At 36.9% G+C, this 17,661-nt stretch overlaps 1 protein-coding gene across 1 annotated transcript in view; it reads right to left on the minus strand.

Moving 5' to 3' along the window:
- Positions 1 to 17,661, minus strand: part of LOC115627231 (netrin-A) — an 83,477-nt gene that overhangs the window by 10,413 nt on the left and 55,403 nt on the right. The gene's annotated exons all lie outside the window — the stretch shown is intronic.

Here is a 17,661-nt window from a genome sequence, read left to right on the forward strand (position 1 = left end):
ATAAAGCGAGGGGCGAGGGGATGGGAGGGGGGGGGCTCAGAGAAGCCCCTTTAGCGCCATTAACTGCATTAAAAATATGGAAAAGGACGAGCAATTTCTTGGCCATCATCAACTGCTGCAGCTTTTCTTTTGAAGATATTTTCCGTTTTTATTTTCCTTTTCCTTTGTTCTTCAACAAATCTTCTGAGCCATGGCAAAACTTATCATCGCCATGAATCAATAATGGCGTACTAATCCATTAAAAAGCAGACAAACGTTCACCATTCATAGTGGCCTTTTAGTCTCCTAGTTATATGTATGATTAAATATATATTGAGTGTAAAGTTCACAACCGCATTGGTTTTTCATATTTGCGTTAAAAACGAATGTAACTTTGTTCCATTCTTCGTTTCAATATATATTGATATTAAGCTACAAAAAAATACAATAATTCGTTTCTTAAGTGTTAAATTAATAGATACACACTATATTATTTGTTGATTGCAGATGTAAAAAGAATATGAGTAGTGCAGGAGTAAAATTATTTCGCTAAACAAAATCCTTAGAATTGTCTGATTTGGATGCAATTGAAAACAAGAGCATTATTTATTATGATCGTTTTGAAGAAAGTGGGGGAGGGAAAATAAAAAAGTGTAATTAACTAAAGACAAGGAGAGTCTTCATATCATGTTTAGTCAGTGTAGGCTTAGACATTTCCAAAATCAAGACGTTCATCCAGACAGACTGACAAACAGATATGTCTAGATCAATTTCTCTCATGCTCATGCTGATTAAGAGTACATATACTTTAAAGGTTTGGACGTGCTTCCTAATATACTCCTTTTCCCCCTTTTGGGTACAAAAATCTTGCATTCATAAACGTTCAAATGCCTTTTTTTCGACCCACCACAGCTGTACCAAAGAATATACACAGCATATTGAATTCGTATTCGTGTGCGTATTTATGGCATCTTCTCAGAGCTTTATATTTCACTTTCATTTAAATTTGTATCATAGCCTTACAATTGTAGATGGATTTCCCTTTGTTTTCATATTTCTGTGGAAATGAATGTTGGTTGCGGGCGGTTCTCATCGCTCGTTTAAACATTTGGTGCACTTAGCGCTTTCCATTGCCTTGCATTTGGCCCCTGCGGCAAAAACAGCAGATGCCGCTTCTTCCTGCAACATGCGCCACAGCTTCCACTTCCACTTCCAGTCCACTCTCCTCTTCCCAGAGCCCCTGGTCCATTAGTAGGCAGGCAGATAGCACTAGTTGGCTTGCAACTATGGTGGGTTCTAACGTCCATTCATGCCCTTTCCCTTCTGGCCTCCCCGCTCATTGCCATTGCCTAGTTAATAAGCGGCTTTTGGGCACATTTAATGGGCTTTTAGGGGTTTGGAGTTTTAAAGCTTTAAGCTGCGAGCAGCTCCACGCGCGACTATTTGTTGTTTTTTCTCCTTTTGTCGTGGGCAGCTGCTGGCAATTATATCTGCGAATCGACTGGTTGTCAGGTGTAGACGATGAGCGCCATGAGCGTGGCCCAAAAAATAAATGAAAACTGTCAGAGCAAGGCGCATGTTGCACGCTGCACGGTGCACGCTGCACGGTGCACGCTGCACGGTGCACGCTGCATATGCTTTTCGTCGCTCTTTAAACCACACGCACGCACTCCGGCCACACGTACTCGTATCTTCATACATTTACATTTTCGTATTAACATACATATGAGTGTGCACTCGGAAAATTGTTCTAGGAAATTGAGATTGCAAGAAAATCTGCTTCAAATAGAAATGGAAAAGAAACTTTAAAAAGATACTAGCTTGTTTGTTTAACATATTTATCTTTTATTTTTAAAGTATTTTAATTTTAATTTGTTAGTACTTTAATTTTATTGTACTTGTGAATCTTTTATTGTTATTTCTTCGCATCTATTTCATTTTTGTTTGGTCTAATAACGTCTCTGACTACTCTCTGCTGTGAATCGAGCATAGCTGGCCGTTTGGCAAATAAAGTCTCCCCACCGAGTCAGATTCGATATTAGATATTTTTGTAATTTATATAAGCTTGTTTATTCTTTAGTTTTATTTCGACAGCTTTGTTTGTTGATGAAATAAATATACATAGGAGTATTCGAGTAATAGGAAGTAGTTGTATATATAAAATAATAAAATATAGAACAGTTTATCCTGACTAACTCATTGATTGCCAATCAACGCACAGTTCAAAGAGGAAGAGCTAGGAAGCTGACACTAAGACACTGACACTTTCAGAGTTTGTAGAAATTTGTTTGAAAATTCGAACTCCAAAGGGGGAAATGGGCCTCCAACGTTTGCATAAAATGTCTGCATTTTTCATACGATTACATTTAAATTTGGTTTCTTGTTTACTCTAAGGATGTTTACGTATATTACCGGGGACTGACTTAGAATGGGATTTCTTGAGTCCAGAGAATGTAAAATAAAATAATAAAATGATCATTTCTTAGATGCAGTATACGAATATATGAATATTTAAACAATAGCCTACCACTGAGTGTAATGGATCTGAATGCCATTGTAGAGTAGTCCAGCAAACCAGTCAATTGGAAAAAATAGTACAAAACTAAAACAAAATTGCTGATACTCCGATTTGTGTATAAGCAAACTGAGAAAAGTTCTGCAGAAATGCATATCTCAAGGAGACGATTATCTTAATTACGATTATGTCGTGAGCGAAGTGCTGTTCTTTCTTCTTCTCTTCCTCATCTCTACCATTAGGGGACAACAAAACAGTCTGTTATTCAGTTCTCTGAGGAAAAAACTTTGTACGTCCAATTCTATTGAAGATGTTTTGATTTCTCGCTCTCTTTCTCTACCCAAATTTGTTCTCAGTGTAGCATATGGAGTGACAGCGATAGCAGCGGGCGACCAACGCAATTTACAGTTCGCGGTTCGCGCTTCACCTTAGCCTAGGCGGGCAGACAAAGGGCAGGGTCGCCCAAGTCCCAGTCCCAGTCCTGGGGCAGAGCATTGTGCACTGGGATATTGGACGTTGCTGCGATGCTCTGAGGCTGCGTGATGGAGGAGGCGGGGTGGAAGGGGGGGGGGGGGCTAGAGAAGTGGGCATAACTGGACGGCGAACGCGTGCGTGCGTGCGTTCGTTCGTTCGTTCGGTGCAGAGGCAACATTTGGTAATTTAATCCGATTTACAATAAATTAAATGCGATTTATATGCACACAGCGACACATCCGGAAGATAACAACAACAACAACAACTGCTATAGCAATGACAATGACAACAGCGACAGCAACAGCAACAGCAATGGCAACAGACAATAATTACTTGCTACAACAACAAGAGCAACAATGGGCAGCAACAGATGCCAAACTTTAACATTGGAGCTTTGGTCATTGTTGCTGTTGTTGTTCTGCTGCTGGGCAACAGGAGATAGCGACCATATATGTTGAGGTTGAGGTTGAGGATGTGGGCGTGGGCGTGGCAGCAACAATACGAGAACAATATGTTTGTGTGCGTCATCTGAATGCGAATGCGTGTTGCTTTCGGATATTGTTAAAATAACCGCCACATAGGAAGAGAAAAAAAAAAAACAACAACAACAAAGAAATCACAAATGGGCGAAAAAAATCAGTTACAACAACAACTCTGATTACGACGCTCAGAGTCGGAGACAAGTTCATTACGCATCCCATATTCCATGCATTTGATTCGAATGTTTTTCCTCCATTTCCTCCTCTTCCTGCTTTCCGCCTCGGCCAGACTATCAGACTATGCATTTTCATTTTCATTTCGATTTTGATTCCGATTTCATGTTCATGGCAACGGCTATCGAGCAGCCTTATTTGCCCAACTTCTTCATTTCGTTTGGCACTCGTTTCAAATGTCTATGTCTGCATAAATGATTCACTTGGGCCTGCTTCGACCTTATATCAGTTTCAATGGAAAATGCAAACCTTTCACCAATTCGCATCTCAGATTGAGTCACACACTCGCTCGCACAGGATGCTGACAACGTCGTCAACGACCCAAATACCTAACCCACGTGGCGTGCTGTGAATCATTTGATTTGGCCTGTTGGGCACAAAGAGCTCATTGTTAGCCCAAGTTAATGACAAAGACGATGAGCTAAGTGGGTCGTGGGTGCACGTGGTGGGTCCACGCAGCTGTGCCCTTGATACGATAATAATGAGCTTTCTCTCTCACTCTCACTATCCCTCTCCCTCTCTCCTTCACTCTTACGTAAGAGTGTGAATCATTATGCAGAAATGAGTGCAGTCAATCCATTTTGCGAGTGCGCGAATCTCAGCTCATTTATCATAGTCTGCATTCGAACGAATATAAATAATAAGCAATTTTGTATGCAAATAAACGAATCCATCAACTCATTCGCAAGTGAATGCTGGAATTATGACAAACGACATGCAGGGCAGGCGAATGAATATTTCGATTCAATCAACAAAAAATAGGGGATAGGATGAATCAATAATTAATAATTAGTGAATCAATAATTAACAAAATAGTGGAAAAAGAGTTAAGTGAATCATTTGAATCGATATAGAGAATTATACTATTTTATATATCGAATTAAAATCAAAATTGAGAACTATTATTAAACAAATTTGTTCAAATAATGAAATAAAATAACATATGCACATTTTGAATAAACTAAAAAGATGACAAATCAAAGTTTAGAAACATTATTAAAACGATTAGAACTTTCAGGTCTTGCCATGCCTTGAACCCACCCTTTTCTTCACTGCACCCATTCAGTTAAAATAGATTTTGTTGTACCAATCATGCCTACAGCAGCTTTATAATAACGTTGACGGATTTTGTTAAAGCTCCATACATACCTACTTTTAAGTATCAACGGATATTTTCATAAACAAATATGTTATCATCAATCGGTCCTAAGATAGTTTTGGAGAATTCTGACAAAGGTGAAGTACCTGAATATATTGTATTCGGACTTATCAGCAAGATAATGATCTAAAGCAATCTAAACAATGTTTGGACAAAAACTCTAGACATGAAAAAGGCTTTGCTCAACAAATTATAGCGTATTTCCGCCATGGATTAATAATCGTCAATTCTGCCATGCTGCATTCATTAAAACCGAAAGCCTTTTTCAAGAAATATATTATTTCTATTGCTTATAACTCTGATGTTTCGACTGAGGTTTGAACAAAAAGTACTCAAGAAAAGTTTAGCTACTAACTTGAAGTCAATAATGCTTTTTCTCAACTTCATGAGCATATGTTTAGAATTCAAAATATTTGAAATATATACATAAGGAATTAGTATATCAAATAAATTAAGAAGCACACAATCAACACATTTGTTTCCATTAAGCTGTCAACAGCTGTATGGTACATATATGGTTTGCCATAAACTTGTTCTGCATATGGATGATACAAGTCCGCTTACCAAGTTTTGTGTCCCTAGCTGTTATGGTTCAAAAGTTCTAGGCGTTCATACGGACGAACGGAGGGACCGACGGACGGACAGACGAAGATGTTAATATTAATTCGTCTCGTCACATGGATTCTGATACGTCTACTTCAACGGATACAAGGTATACAAGGATTCTCAATATTTAATCAATATTTGCTTTAATTGCTTAGTATATGAATCGCGAATTATTCTTCATCTTAAATTATTTCATTTAATTAGATCGAATTGAGTTCAGCCAAAATAAAAATCATTATTAAGCTTTAAAGAGGAAAGCTGCTGAGATATGAGTAATATCAATTAAGAATTAATGCGTAAAAAGTGGTCACTAAATAAACATTAAGCTACCTGCTTGTTATTAAAATAAATTAAAAGATTAGCGAAGCCATAAAAATGTTGCCTAGTTTTTTGTTGTTGTTGTTGTTGTTCATTAATGCTCGTCAGTTCAAAATCCAACACTTTAAGTTGAGCCGCAAATTAATTTGCATTCATTTGAAATCTATTCAAATCAAATGATGGAACGGTTCGTGAAAATAAATCCAATTCGCATGAGGAGGTTATTCTTAGAATATATGATGCTTCTATAAATAAGTGATGTACATGCATTAGCACTCATTTGAATTGCCGGAGATTTATTTCCGCCCACACCAATCTCGCAAGTATTTATCCACACACACATATATAGAAGTGTATTATATAAATATATACTATATGTATGTATTCATAATCAGCATCCTTCTCATGCCATTCACTTTCATCCGCCAACTGCCTTGCTTATTCATTCCACTGTCTATATAGACTGCTACTACCATATAGACTGTCTATGGCTCTTTGTAGTATGTATACATACGTTTGTATGTATATGTATATATGTATGTATGTGCGGACAGTTTTTGGTGAATTTTGTGAATTTCACTTTTGACTTATCAACAGAAAAAAACCTTTCAACTCTTCTTGTATTTGATTTTATTTATTTTGCTTGCCTTTCAAAAAATTAATTAACCAACAATTTTACAGCCTGTGCTTATTTGTGCTGAGTGTGCACGCACACACACACACACACACACATACATACATACATACAGATCGAGTGTAAACACAATAAACCAAATGAAGCGCAATTTGTTATTGTTTATTTCAACTTTGCGCAAACCGCCGGCGTCGCACCGTCCTTTGCACCCTAACCCTCCTCTACTTGTATGTTGCCCTCCAATCCCCTCCCCTCACCATCCCTCTACAGCATGCAGCAATACACAACCATAAATCGTTCGTTTTCCCCAAAACTGACCGCAAACGAGAGAAGTGCGTAAATAGTTGCTGCCTCTTCATCAATTTTTCTGTTAAATATTATACCACAAAAAAAAGAAAAAAGATTTCTGGTAGCGACTAAAGTAGAAAAAAAGAACACATCGTGTGCCATAAAAAAGCCACAGCTGGGGCAGATATAGTACATAAGTATACAAATGTAGCTGTCGTTCTTGTTGTTGTTGTTGTAGTTGTTGTTATTGTTGCTTCTGTTTGTTATTGTTAGCCAAGAATCAAGCAATTTTCAAAAGAAACTAAATAATCGGTGCGTATTGCAAAAATTAATTACGAAGCTGCGGGACCGATCGGCTGGCGGTCGGTGGGCGGACGAGTGTGGGCGGACGAGTGTGGGCGTGTCTGGCTGCTGCAATCGAATGATTTGCAGTGAGAGATTACACCTGACCGTTGGCCAAACAATAAACAGCAGCCCTCGCTTCTGCTTAGCGCCAAAAGGTGAGCGAGCGAGCCAGCCAGTTGGCTCATTGATCCCACAGCATTGGAGAATTGCGGCATTATTTATGCCCTCAATTGGGTCAATTAGGAAATTGTGCAGAAATTTCGATTCACTCATCAGAAACTCGAAAGCAGACACGGTGTCAAAAGAGCCAAATCGATGATTTTCTTTATTAAAATGGAATTCAAAATGTTGATTTCATTATTTAATAAATAAATGCAGCAAATTTAAAATAGAAATTGTGGAATGTCTGACTATTATAGGAACTCGACATTAAACTCTGAATACTCTAACTTTGGAAATATTGTAGTTTGGAAAAACTTTCAGTATAAATTTAAAAAATTGATTGCTTCACTTTTCTTAAAAATACAGAAAATTACAGATTACCAAGTTAACAGTTGGTTGATTAACTTGTAAGCAATCGATTAAATTTGTAAATGATATTGAACTCGTAGTAGACTATTAATGTTGAAATATCGAAATATTGAAAATATAATGAAAATGAAGGAGAATGTATTTGTCTGTTTGTAGGTTGTTTCCAGAAAACAAATTCCAGATGAGGCTACAATTTGTGAAAAATCTGAACCAAATGGAAGTAGAAAAAGAAATAATGTTTTGTTGAGCAAAGAAAACAAAAATGTATCTTTTGGGTAATGACATCGAATTCCGCGTCGATCATGGAGTTGATGTCTTTCTTGATACGGCGCCAACATTTTAGTTAAGATATAACTTGATTAGCACAATGCGACCATATGCTGAAAAAATATGCTTCTAAGGTGGGTCTTTCTTTCCGACTTAAGCCTGGTTGAAAAGCTTTGGAAGAATCCATTTCTGCATTTGGGTTAATCTTTAAATATTTTTAACACATCGGCATCGCAATCACAATCAGTAAATCAAAATCAAATATCGCAATTACCTGGTGAATTAATGATTAATAAGTTATTAGAATGAGCGCTAATTATATTTCAAAGTATAAAATATATTAAAGCCATTTAAAGATATACAAGTACATGCCTTGAAGAGTTCATTTCTGAAACCTACTTTTATGAGAAGTCCAACTGATTAATTATAATGACATAAATAGAGCAGATAATTGATATCATGTGCATTCCAAGTTTTTTACAATATTATATTATAGGCTTATAATATATTTCTCACTTTTCAAGTAAAGTATTATTAACATATTTATTTGCATTCATAACTTTGTGAAACTTGAAAGAATTTAGTCGAACCCTACGCTTCTTTGAATCTAAATTGCAAATAAAACTAATTTTGCAGAGCAATGGATTTGTTGCTCTTAACGGTCATCCCAATTATCCGAATTATAATTCATATTTCAGCAAAAATTAAAAAAATTTTTTAGTTACATTGAAATGCTGTTTTGCTGTTGGCTCAATGGCTTCATGATAACAATGGTTCTTGGCTTAGAGACTCAGTTACATGCAGAAATTTGTTTAGGACCAACAGCCAGTTTACTTTGCATTTTGAAAATAAAGTGCTTTCGAAGCTTATGCCAATACCAGTAGGTTGTGGAAGCGGAAGATTAAATGCAATGTCTGACTTAAGCAGTCCATGTTGGAGGCTTGTTAAACTTTTTGAAGCATCTCCATTTTGAAGGACTTTTGGGGCACTGTATCTTCCATCTGAAGGGTTGTGTGTAGTCTATTAATAAATCAATGGCTTGAGCCGCCTGCAAATGTTGGTTGCGGCTCTAGCTGTAGATGTAGCGTTCACCAAAGTTGGCAACAACTTTTCGTATTTGAGTTTTACTGCCAAATGAGCAATGTGTTCAGACCTCAGACGTTGCTCACCCACAGTCTGTATCCACACACATATACATACATACATACATACATATATACTTAGCAAGAACAACAATAAAATCAAAAGCAACAATGTGGCAGAGAGAAACTTTTTGCGGCCAGGTGAGAAACGTGAAATTGTGTTGCAAGTTGCAAAACTTTTCCACAGCTTTTTCAAATTGTGCGTTAAGATTGCGCTATTAAAAAAAAAGGAAAGGAAAAGAAAAGAAAAATTGAAAAACGAAAGCAGAAATATTGAAGTCGAAAAGCGCGCGCACAAAAGTAGGCAACGACAGCGGCAAGCGCAACGTTTTGGAAAATCATTGGGCCCCTAAATGGAGCTCCATTGCTGACTGACTGAATGACTGGGTGGCTGCCAGAACAGGGACAAGGGCAGGCACCGTCCGACTCGACGACTCTACGAATGTACGGCTGTACGACTGTATGACTGGCTTGTTGGCTTTGGCGTTGGCATTGCCATTGCCATTCCCGATGGCAATTTGACGCTTGAACAAATTTGCGCCGCTTTTGAATGTCAGCTCACATGCAAAATGTCATAATTCAAAGCTATACGTATACACACACTACCGGCCATAAGTATGTTGATTGCCATAGGAAAAAAGAAAAGCTAATAATTAACGCAAAACCCTAACTATGTACAGCAATATTTTAATGCTAAGATATTTCATCACTTCACACCTCTTTTCATAGTGTATAGATAATGCCAAGAGTTGGTTCTGTGTATGTTTAAAAATTATATTGGAAATTGGAAAATTGGAAATATTGGAAATTTATAACAACCTTCTATTCAAGATATCAGAGTTGCTAAATTAAAGGCTGATGGTGTATTTTTACGATAAGGAAGACCTTCATTGGTGCCATAACCGATTTATACTCTACAGTCTGGAAGCGTTTGATGCTGAACATATAGTTGAATGAACTTCGAACTGGTCTCAAGTCTCACTTCAACAATGTATTAAAGCCAAAAAAAAAAAAAAGAAAGATGGAAAATTTTAAAGGAATATATCTGCAAATGGTCGTATACCTCATGTAGAATATGTAAGAAAAGGCCTTTAATTGCAAGTACTATCACACATCTTTATCGTTTTTCACCAAATATAATAGGAAGATGGGCATAGATCTTGATTGATTATAGGACAGATCAAATGGGATTAGTAGGATTACAATTATTATTATTTTTTATATCAATAGGAGAGCTCCTCCATAGCACTGATAGGATACCTAAGTAGATATGTTCTCTCTTTGTTTTGCACCCTTTTAGAAAAGTTGCTGTGCCAGCTGTTGTCACAATACTTATGGCACACAGTGTGCATATTGTACTGTATTTATATTGCTGTGTGTGTTGTATTTTTAGATTTGAAATTTTTGCCACATAAACTTTTATTGCAGTGCCAGCGCAAATTGGCCACGCGGCTTACTAAGCTGCTGAATTGTGAGTGGGTGTGTGTGTGTGTGTGTGTGTGTGTGTGTGTGTGTAGACCTGTGGTTGTGTGCGTGCGTGTAATGAACGCCAGCAGTTTGGTTGCGTTTTTCTGCTCGCTCTTGGTAACCCGACAGCGTATTGGTCCTGTCTAGGATTCATATGATAAATGCATTTTCTTTGGCATTCAATTAACTTTATGCTAAGTTTGCCATCGAACACCCACCACCCACCACCCACTACCCACCAATACTAAGCACCACCACCACCAGCATTCTCCAATGCAGGAGCCGCCAAGCAGCTAAACACACCCACCCTCGCCAATTTGTAACGGCTGCAACATTTGATGAAATTCTAATGATGTTTGAATGCGCAACAGAGCCGGGCAATAAACAGAGATCCTGCTGCTTCCTGCTGCCACCCCTGGCCACCCCTGGCCACCCCTCGCCTCATCATTGGCAGCGGCTGCGTTTCATGAACTTTTGGCGACGGCTTGTGGGGCAAGCCAATAAGTGTACGAGAATAAAAACTTTTTTGCGTGTACGTGCGGCGGTTTCTCTATGGGCCCCCGAATGTGTTATATGCGAGTGTGTGTTATTGTGTGCTAGTGTGTGTGTGTGTGTGTGTGTGTGTGTGTCTAGGTAATTCATGGCATTATTTTAATTGCTCTTGCTGCTATTGTTGTGGCTGTCGTTGTTGTTGTCGCTGCCACTGTTATTGCTGTAACATTTCGCACGTGACTTTGTGATTTTATAGCCTTTAATTTCACGTATTTAGTTACGGATAATGTTAATTGTATTCACGCACGCCCAGACAATGTGCGTGTGTCTATATAAATGTGGCCAGGCTCGTAGTTGCGTCTATGCATGCTAGAGATGTGCATCAACATCGAAATTATTACAGCTTTGGCGTATTTTCAAAACGTACTTGTAAGTGAGATGGAATTCCCCCTTATAACAAAAATTCATTGGGATTTCTAAAATAGTACAAAAATTTCGCCAAACAAGGTTGTAGTCCAGTTTTATTGAGAAATTATTTGAAATTAGTTGACATCCATTAGAGAAATATCAATAATGAAAAGTAATTGATTAAAAACACAACCTTTGCAAAATCCCTCTAGAGCACAAAAATAACGTTCCAGCAACAGGAAACAATATATGGATATATAATCACCATCAGAGATAGAGTTTTACACCAGAAAATGGAGTTGCTTGAATGCTTTTTCTTTGTTTCATTTCACTATCGATACGACCTTACAGTTTATTAATTGTTTTCTAACTATTTTACAAAACAATTAACATTAAGAGCTGAGCAGTCAATTTTTTTATAGACTAACAAACAAGCATAGTCTTAACAGTTTTGGGTTTGTATTAAAATAGAGTACTCGTACCTTTTCGTGAGTATAGAAGAAGCCAATTGCCAGCTTTATTCGGTTATCAAGCATAATAGTAAAGCGGTCCTGAATTGGTTAGTCAGCTCCGTTAAAACACAAAGGTGACAATTCATTGGAGTTTATTATGTCGTATTTATTCTCGTGTTGACTCACGAGCCCACCTCTAGGATGTGTATTTTATTGACAGAGCAATACATGCAATTATGCCAACGACTGAACTTTTTCGTGACTGCGCTTCACGCCCCACCTCCCTTGCTCCTTGCCCCTTGCCCCTTGAGCCCATTGTCGAGCATGCAAATTTCATTACACGTTTGTCAGCTTCACATTTATGGCCTGACAACTGACAACAAAAACAACACGAAGAACGCTAACAGCAATAACAACAACAACAGCAAAAACTAAAGCATACATTATGGCGTCGTGTGCGCGCTCCAATTTTAATTAACAAAAGCCAACTCGGAGAATGTTCGTGACAGGCGGCAAGGTTATCAGCTTCGCACCTCCCCTCCCCCCACCGCGCTGTCTCGCTGAGAATATTAACGCAGACAAAATTATAAATAATTTTGCACATATAGTACATATCTATAGTTTGTAATTTTCCGGCCATTGAAACATTTTGCAAATAAGGAAATTGACTGAGCAGAACCCAAAATTACTTTGATATGCCATCCTAGGTGTCCAATGTTTGCCCATCTGTATTATATATGTATGTGTGTAGATATGTATGTGATTGTGAATGTCGGCCCGTCTGCGAACGATGAGTTATGGACGATGCTAATAGCACATATATCCGTATAGCTGGCAACGTCTGTTTTGTCTGCTCAAGTAAATCGTTTGAATATTTAAATTAAATTGAAATCATTGCAACGACAAACACTGCAAACACACAAGAGGTGAGACGAGGGAGGAGGCGGGGGAACTGGACAGGAAGCTCCAAATCGCTCTGTCTGAATGCTTTAAGGCGTTAATTATAATGCAAAACATGCCGACGTTCGTGATGTCTCATACAGAGAACTTTAAAAATTTGGTACAGCAATAAACGTTTTACAAAGGCATTTGTTATGTTTATGTTTGAATGGAACTTTTTACGATTGGAAATAAAGATAATAATAATAATAATAATTGAAATTATGACAATGGAGTGCATGTGAAGTCTTTTCCAAATGGGGCACATTCGTGCGCCACATTCGTAGCTATCTGCCACGTATGGGAATCAAAAATAAAAGCTAATTAAAATCCATGCAGCTACTTGTAAAACTTGATAGAAAATAATATTTTCAAAATATAGTGAGTGGCTGAAAAATATTTGCTTTAAATATAAGAAATCAAAATTAATTGCTTAAATCAAATATTGAACGGTTCTTGAACGATGCAGACATTAGGGGTATAGGGGATTAGCTCAGAAGCAGAAGTTCCAGAACAAATTGCAAGTGACTTTTTTTCACAATATTGCTATCAAAAATCTGATTCGATTACTGCAGATTTTGGACATCTAGCGTGCTATGCACAATTATATTTTTAAGTTGCAAGATTGCAACCGAATCAATTCTGTGGTGATAATTTAATGCGACGACTAAATAGATAACATTTGTGCTCTATCTTTTTTTATTAATGAAGGAGTTCTGTGATATATTCCAATATCGAAATAGAAAAGTAAATTACATGGTGATTAAAGACAATCGAGAATTAAAAGTGATATGACAATCCAGCGTTTGAAATAGAATCATGATTTCATTTCCAATAACAAAATTCCATATAAGATCCACCCTTGAATCCAATAGCTTAGAGTCGCCATTAGATATCATTTCAGTGCTAAGCATTATTCAATGCAAAGCATTATTCAATTGGATGACACGTCCATGTTTTTTTTAACCATAATGTATAATCTATCATAGCAAAAAATTAATTACATTATTAATAAAATATAATACTTATTAATACAAGATCGGAATTTCAAGATTTCAATTATTTCAATTATCCACCAACAATATGAATTAAATTACCTTGACGCTTAAACATTTGCTTCCTATTCCTACTAGAAGAATGAAAGAAAAAACAATCTAAAAAATAAATGCAAGAAATAGAAAAGAAAAGGGTTTCTCTGAAGCAACTCCCAAACAATAAATAAACAAATAATTGCAAATAAAACACATTTTACTAACTGCTACTAAAGTTAAGTTTTATTATCACGGCTCAGTGTGTTTTTTTCATACATTTTCTCCTTAGCGGGTTGAATTTTCTAGTATCTCTGAAGCAACTTTTAACCTTGTTGTTAATAAACAAATAATTTAATTTTAAATAAAACTTATTTTACTTTCCAACTAAAGTTAAGTTTCATTATCACTGCTCAGTGCCTTGTTTTCATATTTTCTCACTTGCGGGCTGAATTTTCTGGTGTCTAACCTTGTTTTAAATAAACAAATATTTGTAAATCAAACACATTTTACTTTCCAACTAAAGTTAAGTTTCATTATCACGGCTCAGTGTGTTTTTTCTATACACATTCTCACTTGCGAGCTGAATTCTTCATAGCTTTATCTTGAAATTTCATATAATAAATGCACTTATTAATAAATCATTTGTTCAATAAAGAGCAACGGTTATAGGTGTACGTAGTTTGTATAAATGGATTACAATGGATTGCTCAAGCACATATGTAGCTGATGTTAAAAATGTAGCTGCTGCTCTACTTATAATTGAATAATTTGCATCCTATGGTGAATTGAAGAATTTTAAGAAACGGCCATAAATCATTTAAGTGACATTCGTACTACATGTGTCTCAAATGATTCTCAAGTGATTTATTTATCGTTCTAAAATATACGAACATATGCATACATATGTATGTATACTCGTATGTATTTATATACCTATTCATAAATTATACTTTTTTGCCTGCATCTGTAGCTCTCAAGTGCACGATAACCCCTAAACAAATGACGCATTTCCTTGTTTCAACATTTCTGCAGAAGTTCCGCATCTTTTCCCCAAAAATCTCGATGATGCAATGCCTTTGCCGGCCCGGCCCGACTCGGCTCGGCTCGGCTATCAAGCTGCCCTCAAAACTTGGCCCCTGCGAGCAGATACCACAGTTGTCCTTGTGTCGGTGGGTGGAACGGGGTGGGTGGAAGGGGGTGGCATGGGATCGTGGATGGTGTATGGTGAGCATTTTATGGGCCCAAATGTTACATTAAGCAGTTGACTAATTGAAAGCCACAGCCAAATGGCAATGACATGACGTAAAACATTTTGCGAATAAGTCAACGAGATGGCGGCAGCTGAGGCTGCACATGACAAGCTACAAACAAACACACACACACACGCACACACATATATATACATATGTACAACACTTTGGCATGACGTGCAGGAACAGCAACAACAACAAGAAGAACAACAATCACAAAAGCCACAAAAACGAAACGCAAATTTTAAACAAATTGCACGCGCGTCAAAATTAAAACGCATAAATTTTGCAAATAAAACAAAAATTGGACGTCGCCTCAAAAAGAACAAAAAAAAGAACAGTTGAAACAAAACAAAAATAAATAACAAAAATGTTTTTTAAAGCGCAGCGATTAAACTTAAAACCGACACGGCGGCGCCTTTTGGGTGTTTTTGTAAATACATACATAAGTGTGTGTGTGCCATCTTATTTTATATTTACGATGTGGTTTTGTTAAACTTTATGACTACCTGTATGTGTATGTGTGTGCGTGTGTGTGTGTGTGTGTGTGTGTATTTGCCTTGTCGCATAATTAATTAAAAATCGATAAGATTTTGATTTGTTCAGCCGCACAAGCGGCAAATATTTCAAAGGCGTTCCGCTGGTAGGTGGTGCCAAGCTGGGTGGCTCGGGCGGCTCGGGTGGTGCGGGATGCGCTGCACCCCGTCTTGTATGAGAATTATGAGGCTTAGTCAGAGCAAAAAGTTTTGTTTTTGCCTGACAGCCGTTAAAAGTTTAATACCTCTCAGCAACATTTTGATTGTCGTTTGCCACACATCGCGGATGCGTAATTTTTTTTTTATTTTAACATCTTTATGTATTCGATTAAGTTTTAAAATATATATTACCTACAGGGGAGCAAAGTTAGTTGAATTTGCAAAACTACTTGGAAATAAAATGTTGTTTTGATTTATGAACTCAATCGTCAAATCACTTCAGTGATTGATCAGTGATTGCTGATTCTATTATTGTTTAGCTTTCCGTGATTTTAGCTGTAAATTTTGTTTAAATTACTTTAATTTTTGCTATAATTTGTAGATTTTAGAGTTCACTGAAATGCATATTTCTATTACTCTTAAGTGTTCAATGAAACGAGAATAAACTTTGGATATAAATAGGTTAATGGAAGAGGAAGAAAGAGCCAATGAATAATTTTTTTGCTACCAGAAAAAAGTTATTTCTAAATATTGTTCTCTTCCACAATAACTTATTTGGAATAAACTTTTCAAATATTTGCATGTCTGCCTGCAGCTTAAGTTTAAAGTCATCAAATTTTTCAGGCTGATTGTGCTGTCCTTTATTAATATTTAATACCTTTATTAATCCAATTAAAATATCTGCCGCATTTATCAGCCTTCAAGCGATAGTTGCAGTTGTTGGAAACCTTCCATATTATGTTTACAATTGTAAATCGGATTGATCAATTCCCTCTACTAATGGCATCAATTCAAGTTTTTTCAAAAAAAAAAAAATAAATAAATAAAAAAAAATAAAAAAAACTTCCTTAATAGATGTGCTTTGCATTCAAAAAAATATTCCTTGCTACTCGTACGTCTGCTTTCTTAAGTATTTCAATACATAAACTTTTTTTTCGTTTCTTATAAATGAAAGAATTTGTTAACAAAATGAATTCTTTTCTGCACTGAACTTTTGAATAATGAGTACAGATTTTGTTATTTCCGGCTTTTGTTGTTTATCAATTATTACTAATTTTTTTAAGCTATATCTTCCTTTGTCTCTCTTTCTCTCGCTGCTCGGCTGAATCTAAGCACAGGGATCGGGATATGTTCATGAATCTTTGTAAGCTCGTGGAATAATCTTTTGGAATGGAATGAGCCACAAACCTTAACAGTATTACAAAAACTTTTCATCTGAGTTGTTGGAAGGCAGGTTGTTGGCCTAGTGCCCTATTATATTCCCTTCTCTATCGTAGATATCCTGCAAGACAAAATTTGCCTAAATTGCTCGCATTTTCTGGAGCTCTTTAGGGTGCAGGGTGTGATCTTTAGAATCACTTTGCGGACTAGTGTAGAACACAAAGTACATAAATAATGGGTACATATGTACAAGTATATGCATATGTGCTATGTATAATACTTGTAAGTATGTTTGTGTGTAATGCAAGAAATGATTGTGCTAGGGGGTGAGTGTTGTTGTGAGCCGCTATTGTTTGTTTGCATTTTGTTTGCCTTGCCTTGTTTCGGCACTTGTTTATTTATGCTTTGATTTGCAATTAGCCGACAACAAATTTGACGTTAGTTTTGAAAGCCCAAAAAAAGCCCAACATGTGTCTGTGTGCAACACCCACTAGCATACACCTACCTGGAGTGTGTGTGTGTGTGTGCGGGTGAGAGAGTGCGCCCCAAATTAGCAAGCGTATTTGGTTGAGTTGATTATATGGAGCACGCTCATAAATTAGCGGCCAGCACGCCACGCACAGCTAACGTGGCCGATACAGAAAAACCAAATACAAAAAAAAAAGAATCTAAAGAGTCGGTTGGTTGGTTGGTTGGTTCGGTGGTTCGGCGGTTCAATGGTTGGCTGGTTAGTCGGCGGATTGGCAAATGCTTTTGGAATTTATCGTGTCATAAATTACACAAAATATTTTTGCT

Source organism: Scaptodrosophila lebanonensis, unplaced genomic scaffold (assembly GCF_003285725.1).
Source record: "Scaptodrosophila lebanonensis strain 11010-0011.00,11010-0021.00 unplaced genomic scaffold, SlebRS2 tig00000092-arrow-pilon, whole genome shotgun sequence".
Classification (NCBI taxonomy): Eukaryota; Metazoa; Arthropoda; class Insecta; order Diptera; family Drosophilidae; genus Scaptodrosophila; species Scaptodrosophila lebanonensis.